Source organism: Elephas maximus, chromosome 3 (genome assembly GCF_024166365.1).
Source record: "Elephas maximus indicus isolate mEleMax1 chromosome 3, mEleMax1 primary haplotype, whole genome shotgun sequence".
NCBI lineage: Eukaryota > Metazoa > Chordata > Mammalia > Proboscidea > Elephantidae > Elephas > Elephas maximus.
Window position 1 is genome coordinate 23,238,200 of NC_064821.1, and position 18,066 is coordinate 23,256,265.

At 39.3% G+C, this 18,066-nt stretch overlaps 1 pseudogene; it reads right to left on the minus strand.

The window, feature by feature from the left end:
- Window positions 1-11,335: 11,335 nt before the first annotated feature.
- Window positions 11,336-12,153, minus strand: LOC126071094 (olfactory receptor 7D4-like; annotated as a pseudogene).
- Between the last annotated feature and the right edge of the window lie 5,913 nt (window positions 12,154-18,066).

The window sequence follows — 18,066 nt, forward strand, 5'->3', positions numbered from 1 at the left end:
TAATGATCACTGGTTTGAATCCAGCAGCTGCTCTGTGGGAGAAAGATGTGACAGTCTGCTTCTGTAAAGGTTACAGCCTTGGGGACCTTATGAGGCAGTTCTACTCTGTCCTATAGGGTCGCTATGAGCTGAAATTGACTCGAAGGGCAACAGGTTTTTTGGACCCATGTCGGTGTTCCTGGAGTTACTGCTAGCAAAAGTCTTTTTACATGCACGCACGCACACACATTTTCCCAAAAGCACTTACTAGGCCCAAATGAATTATCCAGATTGTAGCACGCAAGAAGAACCTGGTTGCATTGATGCATGGAATGACGGGTGATGAGAGATGCTCAGAAATGGCAGAAAGATAGCATTAGTCACAGATAAGACTGAAAGTTAGTAGGACAGTGATATTGCTCCTCTTGTTCTGGGTTGGTGAGCTGGAGTAAAGGGACAGACAAGGATCATTTACCCTATCAGGGACAGCTAGGGTTGAATTCTTAAAGCTCTTAATTAAATAAATTGTCCCAATGTTACTCTATTTCTGAGCAGCTTAGCTCCTTGGAAGAGAAAGAACCGTAGCAAAACGGAAACAGTCAGCAATTCTATTCCCAAGTGAGAAATTTAGAGGCAGTCATGTGTTTTTCTTCACTTTGGGAGCTCTGCTCCCCATAGGTATAAATTCATGGTTCAGGATTCCCTCTAAAATATATCCCATTAGAGCCTGAGCCACATGTTCTCTGCCAATCAAAATAATTAGTATAGCAACTATATACAGCCTGCTAGAGTCCTGAAACACCCTAAACCAAAGTCTTGCCCTATTAGATATTAATACACACCTACTCCTCACTTAGAAACCCTGGTGGCATAGTGGCAGTTCGAATCCACCAGGCACTCCTTGGAAACCATATGTAGCAGCTCTACTCTGTCCTATCAGGTCTCTATGAGCTAGAATCGACTCGTCTGCAATGGGTTTGGGTTTTTATTTTTTTATTCCTCACTTATTGACTATCATGTTATCTAACATTTTGATTTACAACAATAGTGAAAAATCTTCTATTTTGCACATTAACGAGGTGGTAGGCATGGTAGCAGAATGTCCCCTCTCTTGAGGATGGCCTCTGGGTGACCTCCGAGAATCTGGGTCACACTGCCTCATGCCCTCCACTCCTTCCTGCTGGCAGGGGTGCTGCATCCAGCTGTGTGCCATCCTCCTCCATGGCCACTGCCTCTGTAGGACACCCAGGCAGCACCAAGCCAGCAGGTGCCTCTTATGGGTTCCCAACTCCTATGCCGTCTGAGATCCTGAAGCTCTAAATTGTTATGGAATGGAAAGGGAAGAAAGAGGCATCAGAGAGGGGGTTTGGGAGAAATTCATGTGAGTTCAATGACACCCCAAAGTGACCTGAACTGGGCCTAGAGCCTCTGCCTCGGCAGAGTAGGCTGTGGGGCCAGGCTCCCCATGACCTAGCAGGAAGCTCTGAGCCTTGGTGACTCCCCGGGCCCAGACCACAGAACAGACTCTGGAATTGTGAAGGATGAGTAGCAAGGGTGGGAGTGGAGCCCTGGAGGCAGCACCACAAGGGATGCTCTGACCCAGCACAGGAGGTAGCTGAAGTGATTAAGCCATGGACGCTCCAGTCATACAGCTGGCTTTATTCAGCTTTCTCTCATCCAAGCCTCCTTTCCATCAGTGGAATAATCCATAACTGGACTCATCAAGTGATGAGTACCTCAGTAAACCTTGGCTGTTATTATTTCCATGATCATATTTCTAAATTAAAAAAAAAAAATTGGACAAGCAGATGGTCAAAAAACAGAAAAAAAAAAAAAATCCCCCATATTCACATACTGCCTGTTTTTACATAATGACCTGATCTTTGGAACCTAACCATTTCAATAAGTGAGGTATGGGTGTAATAACAACTAACTTACTGTCAATAAATCTTACTCACAAAAATAACAGTAATGAATGCCAAGCTCTTTATCATTAGTGTTGTTGTTGTTAGGTTCCACCAAGTGCACTCTGACACATAGCAACCCTGTGTACAACAAAAGGAAACACTGCCCAGTCTTGAGCCATCCTCACAGTTGTCGCTACGTTTGAGTCCATTGTTGCAGCCACTGTCATAATCCATTTTGTTGAGGATCTTCCTCTTTTTGCCTGACCCTCTACTTTACAAAGCATGATGTCCTTCTCAGCGACAGTTGCCTCCTGATAACCTATACAAATTACTTGAGACAAAGTCTCTCCAGCCTAGCTTCTAAGGAGCATTCTGGCTCTACTTCTACCAAGACAGATTTGTTCATTTTTCTGGAAGTCCATGGTATGTATACTCACTATTCTTTGCCAGCACCATAACTCAAAAGCATCAATTCTTCTTCTGACTTTCTTACTCATTGTCCAGCTGTCACACACATATGAAGCAATTGAAAATACCATGGCTTGGATCAGCCATACCTTACTCCTCAAATGATATCTTTGTTTTTAATACTTTAAAGAGGTCTTTTGCAGCAGATTTGCCCAATGCAGTGCTTTTGATTTCTTGAATGCTGCTTCCATGGGCATTACTTGTGGATCCAGGTAAAATGAAATCCTTGACAACTTTGATCTTTTCTCCATTTATCATGATGTTGTTTATTGCCCCAGTGGTAAGGATTTTCATTTTCTTTACGTTGAGGTGTAATCTATACTGGAGGCTGTGGTCTTTGATCTTCATCAGTAAGTGCTTCAAGTCCTCTTCACTTTTGGCAGTGTGCCATTTCTTCAATGAACTCTGGTTCTTCTTATTGGAAAACAGTATTAAAAACCAAGATCTGGGCACCAGATGTGGTCATTGCTACTAAGGTGCTATTGCTTCTAGGTCCTATCAGCTGAAACAGCAAGGAGACATATGTATGTATACTAACCTGTGTACACACACGTGTTTATGAATATTTCTAAGGAGCCCTGGTGGTACAGTGGTTAAGTGCTCAGCCACTCACTGAAAGGTTGACAGTTGAAACCCACTAGCCACTCCATGTGAAAAAGATGTGGCAGTTTGCTTCAGTAAAGATAAACCCATCACTGTTGAGTCAATTTTGACTCATAGCAACTCTCTTGGACAGAGTAGAAGTGCCCTATAGGGTTTCCAAGGAGCACCTGGTGGATTTGAACTGCCGACCTTTTGATTAGCAGCTGTAACTCTTAACCACTGTACCACCAGGGCTCCTCTGTAAAGATTACAGCCTTGGAAACCCTATGGGGCAGTTCTTCTCTGACCTATGGGGTTGCTAGGAGTTGGAATTGACTTGAGGGCAAAGGGTTTGCTTGGGGTTTATGAATATTCCATATGTAATTATCCGCATCTATAGTAAGCTTAACATGAGCTCACAGTGATGCCTCCAACCCTACTCCACCACCAAATGTATCATTCTAAATCCCTCCCTTTGCTTATCTGTAATCTCCCACTCCAACAGTAAGAAATCTAGATTCCAATATCCACCATCCATCTATTTAACTGTTCAATATCAGTATACATGTACTATGATTTCAGAATTGTGGGAAACAATATCAGCTAGAATACAGTGCCATGTACAGTTCTTTTTTCCCTAGTCATACAAACTTTACTCATTTCCAAAGTTCTTTAGGTCAGTACTTTATTCCCTGCTTCCTTCAGTGGGGTTGTTTCATCCATTTGTCAGATTATTTTAGCACATTCTGAAACCCATCCTAGAAACAATGCTTTTTTAACAACTGTATTAACTATGTCCCACATATTATAAGCTATAGAAATAGAAACGAATTTGTTTTGGTGGAGATTTAGAAAAATATGTAAATGAAGCACGATAGATAGCAGACTCTTATATGGGAATTTGAAAATGAAAATTAACTATAGAATTCCAAAGAAAAAGAGGGACCAGTAAATAAACAATATAAGAATATATTGGTTTTTCATATGGAAAGAATAGATCTCTATCACCCATTGGATAAAAATAAATTATAGATGGAATAAATTTAAAAATACAAAAATATGTAGCTAGATTATTAGAAGTAACTGTTGAAAATATGTTTGTTACAAACCATACACAAAGATTTTAAGAATATGATGCAAAATAAAATTCCTTAAGGGAAAGATTTGTAACAATGAATGCATAAAAATGTGTGATAAAATACACCAAAATAAATTTAAAAGAAAAGCCACATGTTTGAAATTTAAGTAGTAGACAAAGGATTAGTCTCCAGAACTTTTAAAAAACCAAACAAAAAAAGCAACCAAATCCTGATTACTCCTAAAAATTGATAAGGAAGTGTGAAAAATCCAATAGGAAACTGGGAAAGAGATATGAATAGGCAATTCATAAGTGGAAACAGAAATGATCAATAAAATGAGAGAATTCTTAACCTCCTTAATTATCAGGAAATTATACACTAAAACAAAAATGAGGTAGTATATAATGGCCATCTGGAATGGTTAAGGTTATGTGTCAATTTGGCTAGGCCATGATTCTCAGTGGTTTGGCAGATATTATGTAATCATCTTTCATTTTGTTATCTGATGTGAGCAGCCAATCAGTTGAAAGGGGAATTTCCTTGGGGGTGTGGCCTACATCAATATATATGGTTGTTCTGGCAAAACTCACTGTCTCTTGATCCTGCATGTGGCTCATCATCTTATGCCTTCTGGGCTCTTGGAGTGTGAGCCAGTGGCCTGCTGCCTGACCTGAAGATTTTGGATGCTTCAGCCCCTGCAACCATGTGAGTCAGCAGAAGCATCCAGCAGCCCACATCTTGACCCACAGATTTGGGACTTACCAGCCTTAACAATTTCATGAACCATTTCTTTGAAATAAATCTCTTTATATATATCCATAGTAGAAACCCTAGTAGTTAAGAGATACTGCTGCTAACCAAAAGGTCACTAGTTCAAATCCATCAGATGCTCCTTGGAAACCCTATGAGGGAGTTCTACTCTGTCCTATAAGGTTGCTACGAGTTGGAATCGACTTGACCGCAATGAGTTTGGGGAAGAAGCTTGTAGATAAACCTCTCTGAATGAGCCAAAGAATTGAACATATTTGTGTCTCATGTGAATGCTCACCAAAGGATGACCTCGGCAGAGGAGGATTTTAGTGATTAAGTGGGTAAGATGACACTTTCTGTGGATACCAGTCCACCTCTTTCCTCAGCCACTCCCATCATTGCCTAATGGACTCATGAACAAAATGGCCATGGTGGCAGGAATGGAGGTTATGCATGGTCTCAGCAACATGAACTTCCACTCACCAAGGCTGACTTGGCTACAGCCACTGCTGAGTGCCCAATTGCCAGCAGCAGAGACTGACGCTGAGTCCCTGATATGGCACTAGTCCTTCAGGTGATCAGCCAGCAACCTGGTGGCAATATATGATACTGTTTCTCCCATAGCCAGGATTCATGGGTCCAGGAATCAAGGGATGGAAATGAGAGTGGCACCATTCACTATTACCCTAGTGATCCACTGGTAAAATTTTTGATTCCTGTCTCCGTGACACTATGCTTAATTCCAAAGTGAGGAATGCTTCCACCAGGAGACACAATACTGTTTCTATTGAAATGGAAGTTAAGAATATCACTCAGCCACTTTGGGATCCTCAAGCCTGTCCTGCAGATTTTGGGTTCTTTAGCCCTGCATGAGTCAGCAAAAGCCTCCAGCAGCCTGGTGCCTGACCCATGGATTTAGGACTTGCCAGCCTCCACAATTGCATGATCCATTTCCTTGAAATAAACCTCTCTTTATGTATTCACATATCCTCTTCAGTGGTTTTGTTCCTCTCAAGAACTCAGCCTAAGACACCATGCAATTGGAAAAAAAAAGTTCACAAGTTTGACTAAAGTGTTTCTTACAATGTGGAGAGATAAAAACATTACCTAATTAAATGGAAAATGTAGAGCTTAAGAACTAGTAACACCAATTGTAAATATTTACCCTAAAGCGCTGGTTCTCAAAGTATGGCCCCCAGGACAACAGCAGCAGCATCACCTAGGAACTTGTTAGAAATGCAAATCATTGGGCCCCAACCAGGCCTGTAGAATAGGGAACTCTGGGAGTGGAACCCAGGTGTCTGTCCTTTAACAAGCCCTCCAGGTGACTCTGAGAACCACAGGTCTACAGAAACTCCTACCCATGTGCAGAATAAGATATGAGCAAGGGTGTTAGATACAACACCTAACCAGCTAAAAGCAAGACATGACCTAAAGGTCACTCACTAAGGAAATGGATAAAGACCTATATGCTAGAGTTAAACAGAATAAACTAGATCGACAGTGCAAAAACTCAAATGTCATGTGGAGTAAAAATGACGAGATGCCAAGCAATAAATTAAATAAAATACTATTCAAACACTAAGGTATTTTTACCCCCACTCTAAAAGACAAAAAACAAAACAAACTAACAAAAAAAAAAAAACACTGCATTTTTTGTGAGGCATGTAAACATATGTGAATAAATAAAGAGTGGATTGGAAGGAAGCACAGTGAAATCATGATGACAATAGTTTCGTGGTAGATAGTGAGGCGACTGTGAGTAGAGTTGTGAGTCAAAGGGGACTTTAGCTTTACTTCCAAAGTGTTAATGCTTATAAACAAAAGAATATATAGTATGTACACCCTATACATACACACACTATGAATATAATTTTCATAAATAGTCAAGTCAGAAAAATGACTGGAAGTAAAAATACTTAAATGTTAATATTGGTTGTTTGTAGGAGGTGAGGGTAGGCATATTTATAAAATATTCCCGGTACTTTTAATAACAGTACTCCAAAATTAAAATTATCCCAAATTTAAAATACCCAGATGAAAAAAAATTATTACTTAAAAAACATGAAACTGTATCAAGAGAGCTAGAAGTACTGGATCATGTTCTACTGGTATAAGTGCCCATAGCGCACTCTTTTTCTCATTTGGAATAATAAAATAAGAATACAGAACTTTTTTTGTAATTAAACATAGGCATAGAAGGAAAATACCCAAATGCTAATCGTTGCATATTTAGAGGTAACGGGATTCATCATAATTAATTTTCGTTTTCCCTATATTCTAAAATAAAATATCTATTTTAAGTAAAAGAAATTAGAAAATATATAACCTATTATCATTAGAAGTAAATAAACAAAAAAAGTTTTATAAGTTAAACCTTTATAGAAGAGATATAAAGAACTACAAAGTAAACTTAAGAGTAAAGAAAAGAATAAAGCTGCTTGTAAAAATATACAAAGGCTAATTCCTGGAGAAAATACTCAAACCTCAGGCAAGTGCTATCAAGAAAAAAAAAAAAAAGAAAAGAATACCCAAATATATAAACTAACAATAATAGCAGAGGAAGGGGAATTTTTTTTTTTAAGTATCAAAAGAAAATTAAGTAGTAAGCTATTGAAAATTTGAATATCTCATGGAAATAAGTAGAGTGCTAAAACTGACTCAATAATATGTAGAAAGAACCAAAAATAAAGGAAGATAGTAAATAAATTCTAAAATTTTCTTTAAAGCTGGTGTTTGGTGTTAGTCATAATTTTAAGAAACTAATACTAAGTCAATAGAAATTGGTCTAACATTGATCATTCTTCGAGATTAGACACTAAAATAAATGTGGCAGCCAAGAAGGTGTGACATCTGGCTCTTTCTTTAAGAAAGAATTCTAAAGGGTCGCTATGAGTCAGAATTTACTCAAAGCCAGGGGGTTTGGTTCGGTTTTGATTCAGTTGCAAAAAGTCTGCCTAGATGGCAGCCTTAGTTAGTACTTTGAAGTTTTGACTCAGCTTTCAAGATTATGCTGTTCCCACGGTAAAAGGGCCTGGCGATTTTTACCAAATGCAGACTCCTCCAAAGGGAAATGCTTGCTCCAGAGGGCTCACTATCTGAGGGTCTGTGCCTAATCCTGCCTTCTCCTCTCTTCCCTTTCAGAGGTGTCATAAGGCTTTCCCTGGTCAATCCGGCTTCTTTTCCTTTTTATTTTACACAGGCACCACCCCCCATATAACCGATAATCCTCTTACACTCTTAACTCCATCATAGCATCTCCTTCCCAAATGACACAACTGGTGTAACAGGCACACACTTGAAAAGACTAATCATGATAGAAAAGTGACATTACAAGTACATCAACTCAGTTAACATAACATTAGTAATGCAATAAACTGAGAGTTAGACCTAAAATTGCAAAATTAAAGATACTACCACATTTGAAAATTTCTAGGTAAACTATCCTGGGACACAAAAATTTCCAAGACTGAAGCAATACACACACAGACACACACACCATGGCCCTTGTGCATTTAATTATTTACCTAATCTTGAGTATCTATCTACAGTGTCTCTTTTAGGAAAAAAAAAAAAAAAAAACAGGGTTCTCATCTCCTGTGTCCCCTGTCTTAGTATCCTGAATGTTGTCTTCAGTCCTGAAAACTTTTATTTAAATGAAAGAGTGACACGCCAAAGTACAATAAAAAATATCAGTAGGTCAGCCAATTATATATCAAGGAGACAGTTTTTCAAATGTCTACCATCCAAGTGGGTAGGAAAAGAACAAAGATGCTGTTATCAAATTTCAAGTAAAAAGACTATTAAATCACATGGAAGTTGGTGGAGGCATTTCCTGATTCTGCTTAAGAAAGAACTTGTACACTCTAGTGCTGGCCACTGACAGAATGCTGGCATCCCTGAACCTACCATGCTTCTAAAAGCACAGTCAGAGGCTTAAAGAACATGCCTGCAATAGATAAAATAATTCTAGTCTATTTGGAGACCTCTTCCTTCCTCATATAGAATCTCATAAGGATTTGATTGTTTTCATACAGGGAGAAAAGAAAGGCAGAGCTGAACAGACAGAATTTGGGGGCCTCAGTGAATGACCCGGAAGGGGGTAGGTCTCACGTGTGAAAATCTGAATAGATATTTGCTAGTGACTTATTACTGTGGTGGTAAATACAGACATAAAAAAATTACTGTGGTGGTAAATACAGACATAAAATTTGCCATTTTAACCCTTTCCAAGTGTACAATCCAGTGACATTAATCACAAACATCACCACTGTTTGTTTCCAAAAATTTTCATCACCCCAAACAGAAACTCTGTACCCATTAAGCAATAACTCCCCATTTTCCACTCCCCCCGGCCTCCTGGTAATCTCTAGTCTACTTTCTGAATCTATACATTTGTCTATTCTAGATATTTCATATAAATGGCATCATATAATATTTGTCATTTTGTGTCTGGCTTATTTCACTTAACATAATGTTTTCAAGATTCATTCATGTCATAGCATGTATTAGAACTTAATTCCCTTTTATGGTGGAATAACATTCCACTATATGTATTTACCCATTTGTTTTTCTGTTCATCAGTTGATGGACGTTTGGCTGTTTCCACCTTTTGGTTATTGTGAATGATACTGCAGTGGACATTGGTGTACAAAGACCTGTTTGAGTCCCTGGTTTCAGTTCTTTGGGTAAATACCCTGGTGTGGAATTTCTGGTCATGTATTCATTCTATGTTTATCTTTTTGAGGAAGAACAAAACTGCTGTCCTCAGTGGCTGCACCATTTACATTCCCACCAGCAATGCACAACAGTACTGATTTCTCTACATCCTCATCAGCTGTTATTAGTTTCTGATAATGGACATCATAGTGGGTGTGGTGATGTGGTATCATATTGTGGTTTTGATTTGCATTTCCTACTGACTAATAAGGCTGGGAACCCTGGTGGCATAGTGGTTAAGAGCTACAGCTGCTAACAAAAAGGTCGGCAGTTAGAATCCACCAGCTGCTCCCTGGAAAACTTAAGGAGCCCTGGTGGTGCAGTAGTTAAGAGCTCAGGCTGCAAACTTGAAGATCAGTAGTTTGATTCCACCATCCCAGGAAACTCTGAGGCAGTTCTACCCTGTCTTGTAGGGTTGCTATGAGTCAGAATCAACTTGATGGCAATGGTTTTTTTTTGTTTTTTTTTTTTTAAATGAGGTTGAGCATCTTTTCATGTGGTTATTGGTATCTTTTCACTTTCTGCATAATATCCCTTGATACACAAAACTTTTAACTTTGATTAAGTTCCATTTACCCGCCTTATCATTTTTGCTCATGCTTTTGGTGTCATATCTCAGAATTCATTGTTAAATATTATATTCCAAAGGCTTACCCCTATGTTTTCTTCTATAAGTTCCATGGTTTTAGTTCTTACATTTGGGTCCTTTGTCCATTTTGAGTTAATTTTTATACATGGAGTGAGGTTCAGATTCAGCTTTCTATTTTCGTGTGGGGAAATTCAGTCATCCCAGCACCATTTATTAAAGAGACTATTTCACAGGTGTGTAACTATCTTGTTTTTTTTTTTTTTTTTGTAACTATCATTCTTGATGACACCTCTAGACAGTCCCAGAAAAAAAAAAAAATTACACCACATAAATAGCAACTCTTATTCTATTGTACTCATTATTACATGTTTTAGGATCCTAGGGATTTAAAACCACAATGACAGAAAATAAGGGCAAGAAGGAAGAAAAGAAGGAAGGAAGAATGAAAGGAAATAAGGAGAGACATGAAGGAAAGAAAGGACCAAAAAATAAAGTAACATATAAGAGTTACCATAGGTAGAATATTACTATGAATTATCTGAACAAACCAGCTTTTGAATCTCGATTGTCACTCTTGAAGTTGAAAATCTCATCACTGTGCTTATGAAAAGAAGGATAGCAAAGTTAGAGAGAGGGCTCAACACCAATTTATTGGATTTGAATACATTCAAATTTTAATCTTTTCCTCTGAAAACTGGGGTAATTGTGAGGATATACCTCAAAAATATTGTAGATGAAGGGGTTCAGCATGTAGCTGGTGTGTCTACCACAGGAGCAGGCCAGAGCAAATTTCAGTGATGTGGCAAGCACTTGGTTATGACTATTGTATAAGTTTAAATCTGTTTCACTGAGAGAAAAACATATACACAACCAAATTACGGTGAAGAGCATCAATGTTGAGAGGTTAATTTTTGGAGAAACCATGTCAGCACTTGACATAATCAATGCTTCAGATGTAAGGTTGTGAATTCCAGGAGTGGCTATAAGAAAGCTGACCAAAGACAGAAATTTTTAGACAACACATGGGGAAGAGAAATCAAAAGGAATTACCAAAATAGGAGTTGAGCAAAAACAAGTAGAGATCAAAGTCGTGGGTGTTTTGGGAATGATAGAAATGAAGCATGTCTTTGGGGGGGAAAAAAACAATCAGAATATTTAATCAATGACATTTGTTTTGGAAACAAAAAAGTCTAATTATCCCAAAGGCCTCTGTCCTATCACTGACAAGAGACTGCTTTACTGAGAAGCCTTCCGAGGGCCCCCTACATATCCTTATTCCTTAGACTGTAGATGAAGGGGTTCAGCATGGGAGTGACCACAGTGTACATCACCGCGGCAATTGAGCTTTTCTGGGAAGACTGGGTCACAGAAGAACTAAGGTATACCCCAAGACTTGACCCAAAGATCAAAGAGATGACAGAAAGGTGAGACCCACAGTTGGAAAATGCCTTATACTTGGCCCCAGCAGAGGACATTCTCATTAAGGAGGAGACAATCTGAGAGTAAGAAAAGAGGATCCCTGAGAAGGGAAACACAACCAGCAGAGCAGTCAACACATACAAGAAGATGTTATCGATGAGGGTATCAGAGCAGGCCACTTTGATAATCTGAGCCAGTTCACAGAAGAAATGTGGAATTTCAGTGCCTATACAGAAGTATTTTTTTTTTTTATACAGAAGTTCATCTGTGTTATCAGTAGAATATGAAGCAGAGAGACCCAGAAAATGATGATCCAAGACATCAGAACCCGTAAGACACAGAGCCGGAGGTTCATGATGACTGTGTGGTGCAGGGGGTGACAGATGGCCACAAACTGGGCATAGGCCATCATGGACAGGAGGAAATTGCCCAGTCCAGCAAAAATCATAAAGAAATACACCTGAGTGAGGCATCCTATGTAGGAGATGTCTTTGCTCTGTGTTTGGATGTTCACCAGCATCTTTGGGACCGAGGTGGTGATGAAACAGATGTTGACAAAGGACAGGTTGGAGAGGAAGAAGTACATGGGGGTGTGGAGGTGGGGGTCAAAGCTGATGGCAAGGATGATAAGCAGGTTCACAAGCACAGTGACCAGGTACATGGATAGGAAGAGTCCAGAGAAGAGGGGCTGAAGTTCAGGATCCTCTGAGAGGCCTAGCAGGAGGAATTGTCAAACTTTTGTTTGGTTTCCTTCTTCCATGCAGCTGGTGTGTCTGCTAGAGGAGAATGCACGAGTAACGTTCAACGAATAGCCAACTGGCATCTCAATTAGTCATCACCTTTACAATACCACTTTACAATACCACATCTATTGAATCCTTCCAATGACAGTGACTCTCTTTGTCACGGGTAGCCCTTTTCCATTTTAAGTGTGCATGGTCATTCAGACTTTCTTTCATATAGCAGAAATCACTCTGTTTTCTCTTCTGTGGTTCTAACTCTTCCATTTGAATCAATGCACATAAAACAATGTTTTCTTTGATATGATCTTTCCAAACTAATTGGAGATATTTTGTGTGAACACTTAGTGTTTTTTCCTTTATGATTCCCATACTTCCTTCAGTCTGATAGCTCTGTAATAGTGATGAATGGTCATCTGAGTTAACAATGCATCCCTTATTCTGTGAACTGACACTTTGTATAGACGTGACCATTAAACTTACAGTGTCTTTTCTTTTTAAAAATAGTTTTATTACTATTACCTTCTTTGTAAGGTTTAGAAATCCCTTTGTGCACAATAGGATCTCAAAATATTATAATTATTATTATCTATTTGCTCTATGACAAGTATTTTGATTAATAACTCGCCAAGGTACAGGATAGAGCTGTGATTTTTAAAATGGTTATCTGAATCATACTGCCTGGATAAATTTTGGCTTCACCAAGTTGCTACCTATGTGACCTTAAGAAAGTTCCTTAATCTTTTTAGCTGCAGATACCTCACCTTTGCAATGGGGATAGTAAATATTTCCTTTCACAATGAGATTGATGAGTGAATTATCTGAGATAATGCATGTACATTTTCTAGTGTGGGGCCTGTAGCACACAGTGGGCACCGGATAATTGTGAACTTCTGTTTTTATGATCAAAATAAATCTGTCTTACATGGCTATCATTTATCAATATCTCCATGATGTGTGGCTTGCCATCCAGGATGGAATCTAACCATTGTAAATAAAATAGGCCTGTTACCTCTTTTGACCTCCATGTAGCACTTCTAATTAGTGAAGATTCCTATGGCTTCCCCTTTCAGAGACCGCCAGCCAGGTGGATTCTTCCAAGAGGTGGAAAGGGCATATAGACTATGTAGAAAAGAGGAGGAAATGAAAACATATGACCGTTACAGTAAAATATAAGGCATGAGTGAGTGTGTACTCTTTGTGCACATGCTCTTGAGTGAGAATGTGTGGTATCAAAATTAGTGGAGTTACTGACTACCCTGGCAGAGATCACAGTAGAGGGTCCCTGGAAGAGCTGGAGAAAAATGTGGAACAGAGTTATGACTCACAAGAAAGGACCAGGCTTGCTGGACTGACGGAGGCTGGAGGAACCATGAGAGTGTGGCCCCTGGACACCCTTTTGGCTCAGTGATGAGGTCACTGCTGGGGTTCGCCTTTCAGCCAGGGATTGGGCAAGCTCATGGAACAAGGCAAGACTGAGGGGGCACACCAGCCCAGGGGCGAGGACTGCAAGGTGGGAGGGGACAGAAAAGCTGGTAGTGGGGGGCCCAAGGTTGAGAAGGGAGGGCGTTGATATGTCATGGGGTTACTGATCAATGTTATGAAACAGTATGTGTGCGGACTGTTTAATGAGAAGCTGGTTTGTTCTGTAAACCTTCATCTAAAGTACAACTAAAAAAAAAATTAGTGGAGTTAATTACAAAGAATATGATGAATAAATTTGATTAAAATATTTTTTAAAAACTTCTGTAGAGCAAATCATACTAAAGAAAATTAGAATTCATACTTAAGATTTAAAAATAAATGTTTACATTCTTTGTGACAGAAAAAAGGGCCAGTATTATTCATGCATAAATAAAATCCATTGACATCGAGTTGATTCCAACTTCTAATGACTCTATAGGACAGAGTAGAACTGCCCCATAAGGTTTCCAAGGCTGTAATCTTTACAGAACCAGACTGCCACATCTTCCTCCCATGGATTTGATAGTGGAGCAGATAGTGGATTTGAACCATCAACCTTTTGCTTAGTAGCTAAGCGCTTTAACCACTGTGACACTAGGGCTCCTTTTTCATGCATAAAGAATGTTAATTAATTAAAAAGAAATAATTGAGGACACAATTTAGTATGGGGAAGTGAGTAGGAAAGTCTTCTCTGAAATAGGATTCTTTGAGCTGAGAGAGGAAGGATGGATAATTGTGAGTCAGAGGAAGTAAGAAAAAAACAAGCATTGGAGACTAAGTAAGAGGACAGAAGCTCAGTTGCCCTGAGGGTGGTGAGTTTGATAATGGAAGGAATTTGAGAGTCCAGGGAAATGGAGAGCAGAGAATGAGAACCAGGAAGGACAGAGCTTGTGAGGTCCCTAAGTAGAGCATCCAGAACTGCTCCTAGTTCATGTTGGTAATTTTACATTTATTTGTGGGTCATAGATTGTGACTCTGTTTGCTCACCGTTGTCTCTTCAGGAACTTACTATGTGTTAGACATATAGTAGATGCTCAACAAATATGAATGGTAGATGCATGATAGGAATGGAGACCACGTGGTCAACTATATCACAAAAAGAAAATCATCAGGCTCATCACATGCCTGAACATAAATACAAAATTTAATAGTAAAATGCATTCATATCTATTTTAACATAATACATCATGAACAAGTAACATGTATTCCAGTAATGGGAATCTGTTTTAACATTAGAATGTTTGTCAATATAATTTATCACAAAAATATGTCAGTGAAGAGAAATCATAACCAGAATCACAACAGAAAATGCATTTGATAAAATTTAACAGCCATTGTCATGGTTAGTAGCCAATGCAGAGCTTCTTGGTAATAAGAAAATTAAAGACACTTTCTTAACCCAATAAAGAATCACTGTTTTGAAACTATAAACAACAGAATACTCTAAGTTAAAACACTAAAATATTTGTGTTAAATTCATGAACAGATCAAGCAACTGACTCCCACATCAATCCTTCAATGTTCCCCTGAACATTTTAAAGAGGTTGGTAAGATAAGAAAAGAAAATGGACCTGAGTACAGAAATGGAGGAAATAATTATATTAGTCATAGATGATATTGTAGACACTAAGGAGAGTAACGTAAAAAAAACTATTAATTGCTATCAGTAAGTCAGCTAGATATTAAACAAATACTTAGAAACCAATAGCTTTTCATCCACAGTAAAAATAGTTAGGAAATATATGGAAAAATCCTACCTAAGGTCTGAATACACAATAAAATCATACCTTGTACATAATAGATGCTCCTTGAATAGTTAATGAATAAATTGTTGAATGTAAGAAATTATCAGCAATGTACAATTAGTGGAAGAGTGAAGTGGTGTTTGGTAAGAAAGATAAGATAAAATGTATAAAGTCACTGAGATGCAGGATCTTTGGAAAATAACGCATTGAAGAAATGGCCATTTCTAACTCTTCTTGGAGAGAGAATCCAGATTCCATAAAGACAAAGAATGAAACATAAGAGAGCTGAAAAGACTGGCAGCAGTGGAAACTAAGGTGCCTTCTACATGCAGGGACTTCACCTTCATAAACTAAATAAGTACAGGACAGTCCCAGCCTCATCACCATGGAGGTGAGACTCAGTACCCACTTTCTGGTCTCTTTCTGGTCAATAATTTTGATGTCATACCCCAACCCTGACCAGGACTCATGGACTGTCTCTGATTGTATCACTGAAGCTCTTTCTCTTCTCCATGGTCTGTCTCTGGGAATACCAATTGGGTTTTCCTTAGTCTGGGATCAGAGAATTATAGGTGAGGGACAATTTTAATGTTTAATGTTTCCAGAGTCTCTGGGGTTGAATTCTTAGAGCTTCTCATAAAATAAACTGTTCTATTTTCTATTCTCCAAATCATTCATGTCCCTTGGGTACAAAGGAGATAACAGAATTGTTGTCTCATTGAAGGCAGCTATGTGGGGAGATGGATTTATTTCCTCCAAGGAGGAACTCATCTTTGTTTGGCTTGATTTAAAACCTACAACGTATCCCCTAAGGAAAGTTTAACTTCTTCAAAGAACCAAACCTAGGAACCATCACTCTTGGAGTGGAATTCCACTCTGTGCTGTGTTTACCTTAAAGAATCTTTGGCGATTTTGAGGGTCACTTGGTGTTCGCAGTGTTATGGAGGCAGAGAAGTTGTGTCTGCAGACAAGCAAAGTGGTCAATAGTTTCGATGCTATTAAAGAACAAATAAGATAAGGAATTGGCCTGCACCTGTACCCTGCTGTGCTCAGTCAGCGACTGGGAGCAGCCCAGAAGTGGTGCCTCAGCACAAACTCATTGGTGGATTCAGATGATTGTCAGTTGTTTATTTTTCCCACAACAAGAGATCTAAGGGGCGTGACCTGGGATAAGGCAGCGTACTTTAGCTGAGGCAATTCTCAAAGAAGGCTGAAGGCTGAGGCCTCTGAGATAGCCAAACTCCCCACACCTGGAAGAATAATTACTTAACCCTGAAGGAGGATCTTGATGACACAGCACACCATTCACTACAGTCCACACCCTGGGCCATTTGGATGGACTTTGTGTACATTCTGAGAATAGCTCCTCCATTGTTCCTATGGCACGTTTTTAGGGGAGAAAACTTATGAGGGGGGGGGGTCAGTGGAATTAATTAGAGCTTTTGCTCAAGGCTGATTTCCAGTGTTTTCCTCCTCAACTATCTATTCTCAGCTCCCCTCACCCTTGAAAAGTATCTCTGCTAGTCTGGGTGGTATACCTGGTGGGATGATCCTGATCCTCCTCCCTGATGGATCTGAGCCTCTGGTCACCATTTCTTTCTCAGGCCATAGTGGCTGCATTTGACCACTTACTGTCAAAATGGGGAAAGAGCATACCAAAAGGTACACAAGTGGATGACCTAGTACCAAACACCTTCTCACCTGCCCTGTTGTGCAGCCCTCATGCTTAGCCATATGATCCTCCAGACCCCTGTGGAGCTTACGCATTCTTCTAGCAAGAGAATCACAATGCAGGCCCTTGGGATTCTAGATTAAGGCTATGTTACCCACAACAGATGTTTATATGTCTTTTTCAGAAATAGCTTTTGGGATGTTTTTTCTAGATTATTATTATCATTGGTAAGCATTTACTTCATATATGGGTAGAGACAAGACTGAGCAATAGTTAGCTGGAGCGGGCAAGTATAATTACACTAATAGTTAATACATTTTTTTTTCTTTTAGTAAATATCTCCTGACTGGAGTGTCCCAAATGTTTCAGCTGTCCTGGTCCTTTCCACAGGTCTCGTGAACCTCCCAATAATCCAGAAATTAAAGAAAGTCTCCAGAACCTGGATAACCCTGTGCCCACACCAGGTTGTTAAATAGTTTGAATGTCACATACTCTCATAGTTTAGTAATTTGCTTTCACAATGTGGAACAACCGCAGCATGTTTAATGCCTGGAAGCCTTGCTTCTCAAGTTCAGCCCTCATTGCAGACATTGGCTGGCTGGTCTGAGCAGAGCTGTGCTCTAGGTGGAAGAGCCCCTCTTCTATCCCCAGTGCTGCTGCTGCTGCTTCTATCATCTGTGATGAGAAAAGATGGAACGAAATGGGAGCCTCCAGCTTGCGGACTGCACTTCCTGAGTCTTCTGGGGCTTCCCCTTGACTCTTTCCCCACAGTGGTGCTGCAGGATGACTTTCTCCCTGTGCCAAGTCCTGCCACATTAGCCTTGCATTTCAGCACTTCTGGTCTCTAAATAACAAATAACTTGCTTCTTGTCTAAAACAACAATAATAGCTCACAAATATAATAGCAAGAGGTATGATTCTATGCACTTTACCAATATTAACTCATTTAACTT